A 7,434-nucleotide genomic window follows, 5' to 3' on the forward strand; every position below is an offset into this window, starting at 1 on the left:
TGACTAATCAGGAAACACCATCAGCTGTCACCTGCTCTGTCTGTCCTCTGTGATGAGGGGCAAGCCGACTTTTGATGAGTGTTGAGCATCCAGGGCAAACCTTGGGCATCCGAGGTGACTCAGTGATAAAGTGCCAAGTGACAGACACAGGTTTGATCCCCAGGTCAGGAAGATTCTCCTGGAGAAGGAAATGGCAACCCACCCCAGTATTCTTGTCTGGGGAAATCCCATGAATGGAGGAACCTGGTGGGCTACAGTTCGAGTCACACAGTTGGACACGACTTAGCAACTCAACAACAATAACGACAAGGGTAAACCTTAATCCGTGATAGGGAGGAATTGAACAGGCAGACTGACAGGTTGTAGAAGTCATATGGCCTGTTGTTGGGGATCCAGAGAGGGGAAGGTCCTTACCAAAGTCCCCCACGCACTGGTGGACCCCTGGGCTCTGACCCGGGTCTTCGGCTTCCAGCTCCCTGTGCTTCTACAGCTGTTGTGTCTAAAAGAGACCTTTATAAAAGCTCTCCAATGAATGCACGTACTCTCAAGAAGTACATTTTACAAGCCCTTGAATCAACCTATTTGTTGTAGCAAATTAGAAGCAACATCTGAAAAACCCTTCTGTTTGTCTATTTTTCTTTTGTATTGTCTAACAGCTTTGACATAGTACATATTGTACAATGAAGCATTTCACTTCTCTTTTTCCTTCCCTTCTTTTTTTTCCAGAATCGGCTGGCAAGAATTCAGCTTCAATGTTGAAAGTGCTTTGCTCTCTCTTTGTCTCTGTGCACCAGGGCCCCTAGTCAAAATGAAAAATGTAAAAAGGGGACTTCCCTGGTGGTCCAGTAGTTAAGACTCTACTGCAGGATCATGGGTTCAATCCCTGGTTGGGGAACTAAGATCCCACAAACCTCGCTGCATGGCCAAAACAGAAAAAAAAAAAAAAAAAAGCCAGGACAAAAGGACATGTTTCCGGATTGAAAAGGCCGTGAAATGCTCAGCACAGTGAATTTGACATTCATTTAACAAATAGTTAATTGAATGTGTGCTGTGCCTGGCACTGTTCTAGGAACGTGGGATCCATGAGTGTGAGGTCGGAGGGAGAGATAAGTGATGCTTCTGCAAGCCGGGGAGCATCCAGGAATGCCCGCAAACCGCGAGGAGCGTGGGAGCGGGCCTGGAACAGGTTCTTCCTCAGAACCTTCAGAGGGAACCAACCTTGAAGATACTGTGACCTTGGACTTGTGGCCTCGGACTTGTGGCCTCCAAACTGTGAGCGAATAATTGTGTTGTGTTCATCACCCAGTTTGTGGGGTTTTATTATGGCACCTCTAGGAAACGAATGGACTTCCCTGGTGGCTCAGATGGCAAAGAATCTGCCTGCAGTGCAGGAGACCCCAGTTCAATCCCTGAGTCGGAGAAGGGAATGGCAACCCAGTCCAGTATTCTTGCCTGGAGAATCCCATGGACAGAGGAACCTGGCGGGCTACAGTCCAGGGGGTCACAAAGAGTCAGACACGACTGAGCAACTAATACACACACTGAGAGGAGACGAATACAGGGGTGCCTTTATTTTCATACCAAAGGCTGCAATTTATAAACAGAATGACAAGTTTTATAAGTTGATTTTAAAGCAAACAACTAAAATCTGAGATAGTTGCTTGCAACAAAGCATCCCTTGGATATTTAAAAACCCATGTAACTATACGGGTTTAATTCTGATCATGTATGTGTTTTCCTGGACTTCCCGGGTGGCTCAGATGGTAAAGCATCTGTCTACAATGTGAGAGACCTGGGTTCACTCAAAGATTGAAAATTAGGACTTGTTTGTCCTGGAAGCCCTGTAAAATGGGATGAGAAATGGCCGGAGAAGTTCAGAAGGGTTTGGAGAAGAGCGCTGTGCAAAAGCCCCAGCCTTCCGCCAGCGCCGGACTTCGAGGAGCCCAGGCACCCAAGTGCGCAGCTCCCTACGTCGGTCTAGGGTGCCCCCTGCCGGCTATATTTAGTCACTGCGTCTCCCGACCTTGAATCCTGAGTGGCCTTGGCCGGGAGTGCCTTGCTTGCTCAGGAAACGTGGCTGGAACAACCACGAAAGAGGGTGATGAGGCTGTGGCAAAAGAAAGTGGGGAAATGAGCAGGTTAGGTGGGGTCTTTCAAGCGGCTGTTACTCCGGCTGTGGGATTGCCAGATACAGTACAGGATGGCCAGCTGAAACCGAATTTCAGATCAACCACATACTGGTTTAGTATATGCACTAAGTCTCTTTTTCAGTCATGTCCGACTCTTTGCGACCCCATGCCAGGCTCCTCTGTCCATGGAATTCTCCAGGTTAGAATACTAGACTGGGCTGCCACGCCCTCCTCCAGGAGATCTTCCCTACCTAGGGATGGGACTTGCTTCTCTTATGTCCCCTGCATTGGCCAGGTGGGTTCTTTACCACACGGGCCACCTTTAGTATAAGTATGCCCCAGGTAGTGTGCAGGACAGACTTATGCTAAGGTATTTGCTGAATCTGGCAACCCTATCAGGGCTGGGCCAGAAAAGGACAGTTTGAACTTAGAGAAATAACTTTATCTGACTTTGTTTTAAAGTGTAAGATAATTTTGAAATTAGTTCGTTTATCCATCTTGTAACTGAGAACTCTTTGGGGCCTTCCCAGGACAGACCCCCTCCCCCATGTCCTCTGTGCTGGCTTCTCTCGGAAGCGCCTAGATAATAGTATCTGATGCACAGCGCCTGAGTTGTTTTACAGGTGCTAACAATCACCACCAAATGGAAGAAATTAACCTCTTGATGGCCATGAGCGCAAAGCCCCAGACCTACTGGTGCTTAAGGATCGATAATGTTAACCCCATGACACCATCCCGGTACTGCTATCACCCAATCAGAGAACTGAGTATGAGCTCATCACGTACCCCGTGATGCCCCCTCCCTCACCTGGCCTTTCAAAATGCTTTGCTGAAACCCACTGGAGAGTTGGGGTATTCCGAGCACCAGCTCTGCTGGACTCCTTGCTTGGCTCCCTACAATAGATGTCGCCCCTTCCTTCATCATGACCCGGGGGCAGTAGGTGGGCTTTACAGTGAACAAATGAGGGGACCCAAGTTTGGCTCAGTAACAGCCTGACTCCTGTTTATTAATCATGTATTATTCCAGACAGGGTGCTAGACTCTGGACATTCACCTGTAAGCAAAATGGGCAGGATGCCTGCCTACAACTCACCGTAGGCAGCTCACTCTACCCCCTTGGCTTACACCGATCTATCCTTGTCCTTCAGAACACGGTCAAGCGTCCCAGTCTCCAGGAACTTGTCCAGTCAACCCTCCACTAGCACCCCAGTTTCATACACTCATCACGGCACCTAAGCCTGTCTAAGCACTCTAAAACCTGTCTTTGCCAGACCTGTCTATGCCTTAAGTAAGGCATCGTTTTTCCTCCTCCCTCCTTTTGAAGGTGTCTGGGAATTGTCATCATTTTGCCCTCTTTTGTTAACTAGCACATGAATAAATCATGAAATAGCTGTGGAATGGAAATGTGACAGCCACTGCAAAGGCATAAGGTCTGTATGCAAAAAAAAAAAACAAAAAAACCCCAAAACAAAACAGGAGAAAAGTGCTGGGAAGACAAAACCCAAAGACGTCCATTCCTCCAGCCGTGTGTCCCCGGGGTCTCTCGGTCCCTGAGAGGCCCGAGCCGCCTGCGCTGATGAGGCACAGGTCTGAGCTCCGTGAAGACAAGATTAGGTCTGTTTTGCTCACAGCCGAGTCCCAGGGCTTAGCGCACGGCCAGGCTGAATGAGCATGTTTTGACTGAGTGGCTGTTTGTCCACGCTTGGTTCTCCAGCCTTCCTGCTGGGGAGGTGAACAACTTCACATCTTTTCATGATATTTATTTTTTACTTCTATTTAATTGGAGGATGATTACAATATTGTGATGGTGTCTGCCATACATCAACATGAATCGGAAACCTCCCTCCCCATCCCACCCCTCTAGGTTGTCACAGAGCCGGGGCTTTGGGTTCCCTGTGCATCTTTTCATGACATTTATTTTATTTATATTCTGGTCGCACCTGGAGGCTTACGAGATCTTTCTTCCCCCACCAGGAATCGAACCTGGAGCCTTGGCAATGACAGCTCAGAGTTTTAACCACTGGGGAATTCCCTACTTAACATCTTTTCAATTAAATCTGTTCAGTTAAGATTAACTAGGCTTGGCTTCTGTTGCTTGCAACAGGGAACCTTGATGAGACATCTCCCATGGGAGCAGTTTTTTTTGGAGTGATCAGACCAGAGGCCTAGACTAGGAAAAGCTGGAGCTCCTTTTCTGCACTCCTGGAGCACCTGCGCATTAGCGCTGGCCGCGAGGGCCTCTCAGGGACCAAGAGACCCCGGGGACACATGGCTGGAGGAATGGACGTCTTTGGGTTTTCCCAGCACTTTTCTCCTGTTTTGTTTTGGGTGTTTTTTTTTTTTTTTTTTTTTTATACAGACCTTATGCCTTTGCAGTGGCTGTCACATTGCCCATTCCACAGCTATTTCATGATTTAGTCATGTGCTAGTTAACAAAAGAGGGCAAAATGACGACAATTTCTAGACATTTCCAAAAGGAGGGAGGAGGAAAAACTATGCCTTACTTAAGAAACATTGAGGAACCACTTAAAATGACATTTTCAATCACTTAGAGATATACATATAATAGAATATTAAGTACAAAAAGCAACATAAAAATTATTTTCTTTTTCACAAGGTTGCATATATTTAATACACCGCCCAATGAAAAAAGATTGGCAGGAAGGATGCCGAGACCCCAGTAGCCATTGTTTCTCGGGGCGGTGGGGAATTCGGAGGTTCTTTGGTCCTTTATCTGGTTTTCTGCATTTTCCAAACTGCATTTAGCAGTGCCCAATGCTCTTGATTGGAGAAGGCAATCACTCCAGTACTCTTGCCTGGAAAATCCCATGGATGGAGGAGCCTGGTAGGCTGCAGTCCATGGGGTCGCTAAGAGTCGGACACGACTGAGCGACTTCACTTTCACTTCTCACTTTCATGCATTGGAGAAGGAAATGGCAACCCACTCCAGTGTTCTTGCCTGGAGAATCCCAGGGACGGGGGAGCCTGGTGGGCTGCCGTCTATGGGGTCGCACAGAGTCGAACGCGACTGAAGTGACTTAGCCATGCCCTTGATACACGAAGTTTCCACGCTGTGAGATTCGCGGTGATGAATAAAAATAGCACCGAGTTGGAGAATCCTACTCCCCAGTTAAGTTTCAGGGGCAGCTTGCATTTGTCCAGTGAAAGCCTCCAATTCGCTCTAAGAAGTCTCCTCCCCTCTCCTTAAAGGCCTCAGTTGTTTTATCTGGCCCATGGGGGTGACTACGAGGACGGCTGCAGCGCGGGCCGGCGGGCGCGGGCTGGAAGTCGGCGCGGCGGACTCAGCCAGGAGGCGCTTGGTCGGCTCCATGCGGCGCAGGCGTGGATATCTGGTAAGTGAGCCGGCGGCGCTCTGTGCTCAGGTGGCCGGTTAGCTCAGTTGGTTAGAGCGTGGTGCTAATAACGCCAAGGTCGCGGGTTCGATCCCCGTACGGGCCACAGAAACAAGACCTTTTTTTTCTTTTATTTTTTCCAGCTAATGGGTTTGTTTCACAACTGTCTTGAAAAATAGGCTTTTTGAGTGCCGTGGGGCCGCGTGCAAACAGAAGGAATCGCGGAGTCACTCTCGACTTGGGTCGGAAGTCGGGGCGGAGTGCAGAGGCGGGGCGGGGTACCCCAGTCCCCGCGCGCTGGGGGCATGCTGCCCCTTTCGGGCCTATTTTAGGATACTCTCCAATGTCACTGCGGGTTGCTCCCCAATGCAGAGCTTCTGAGAGCCCTCGGGGTACCTCGGTTTTCAGTAGTTTCTTAGAGTTGAAAATCCAGCCTTGGAGTTCATTCATTCCACACGTTTTTTGTTTTTTGTTTTTTTAATTGTTGTTGTTGTTGCGGTTCTTTCTTTCTTTCTTTTTTTTACGGAACACTTCACGAATTTGCGTGTCGTCTTTGCTTAGGGGCGCTATCTCTATATCCTTCAGATTTTACTGTACGTGCTGCCAAAGCGAAGGCCATTCCACGCGTGTTTATGGAGCGCCTACTGCACGCGTCCTAGTCCAGCTGGGGAACCCGGAAGGAGACACGCATCCCGGCACGCGTGGAGACAAGGACCGGCCAGATGGCTGCCCAGTCTGTAGTGAGGGTTAGAAAGCAAATAGGGTAGCTTTCAGGACATGAGAAAAGCCCTTTTGGGCCTAACTAACTGGTGTTCCAAGCCTGGCCACCATGCTTGTCCTTGAACAGGTCTCCGTAATCATGAGATCTGTTTAGTTTAGTTTCAATGCATTTCAGTTTTAGACATTAAAGATGCTTGCTGCTTGGACGAAAAGCTGTGACAAACCTAGACAGCATATTAAAAAGCAGAGACATCACTTTGCCGACAAAGGTCTGTCTAGTCAAGTCTATGGTTTATCCAGTAATCATACGGGGATGTGTGAGTTGGACTTCATAGAAGGCTGAGCACCAAAGAATCAATGCTTTTGAATTGTGGTGTTAGGGAAGACTCTTGAGACTCCCTTGGACAGCAAGATCAAACCAGTCAATCCTAAAGGAAATCAACCCTGAATATTCACTGGAAGGACTGATGCTGAAGCTGAAGCTCTAATACTTTGGCCTCCAGATACGAAGAGGTGACTCACTGGAAAAGACCCTGATGCTGGGAAAGACTGAGGGCGAGAGGAGAAGGGAGCACAGAAGATGAAATGGTTGGAGGGCATCAATGGACGTGAGCCTGAGCAGACTCCGGAAGATGGTGCAGGACAGGAAAGTCTGTCATGCTGCAGTTCATGGGGTCGCAAAGAGTTGGGCACGGTTCAGTGACTGAACAACAACAATTTTTAGACAACCTACATGACATGTGTTTTTCCCCCTCAAAAACCATACCTCCACTCCACAGGGAAGGGAGGAGAGGGTGAGACAAATGGAGACAGTAGCACTGAAACGTATGTATTGCCATACGTAGAACAGAGAGCCAGTGGGAATTTGCCTAAGGAGGGAGGGAGCTGAACCCAGTGCTCTGCGACAGCGTAGAGGAGTGGGATATGGTGTGAGGCGGGAGGGAGCTTAAAGAGGGAGGGGCCACACGTATCCCTGTGACTGATTCATGTTGATGTATGACAGAAACCAACACAACACTGTAAAGCAGTTTTCCTCCAATTAAATAAAATTTTTTAAATTAAAAAAAAAAAAAAAACAAGCACAACAACAACTCTGAGCCACCAGGGAAGCTCTAAATCAATGAGAAAATAAATGAAAAGCTCAGGATGACATCAGTCCCGGTTGTCTAAGTCCTGGTGTTGTGTGGATGAAAAGCAGCAGGCAGCCAGTTATGAGGATAGTTGGTTCAAAG

At 48.3% G+C, this 7,434-nt stretch overlaps 1 non-coding gene across 1 annotated transcript; it reads left to right on the plus strand.

Moving 5' to 3' along the window:
- The first annotated feature begins 5,514 nt into the window (after nucleotides 1-5,514).
- Nucleotides 5,515-5,588, plus strand: TRNAI-AAU (transfer RNA isoleucine (anticodon AAU)). The gene has a single exon. It is a non-coding gene; the product is annotated as a tRNA-Ile (tRNA).
- The last annotated feature ends 1,846 nt before the right edge of the window (nucleotides 5,589-7,434 follow it).

The sequence above is a fragment of the Bos indicus genome, chromosome 21 (assembly GCF_029378745.1).
Source record: "Bos indicus isolate NIAB-ARS_2022 breed Sahiwal x Tharparkar chromosome 21, NIAB-ARS_B.indTharparkar_mat_pri_1.0, whole genome shotgun sequence".
In the NCBI taxonomy this organism is placed as follows: Eukaryota; Metazoa; Chordata; class Mammalia; order Artiodactyla; family Bovidae; genus Bos; species Bos indicus.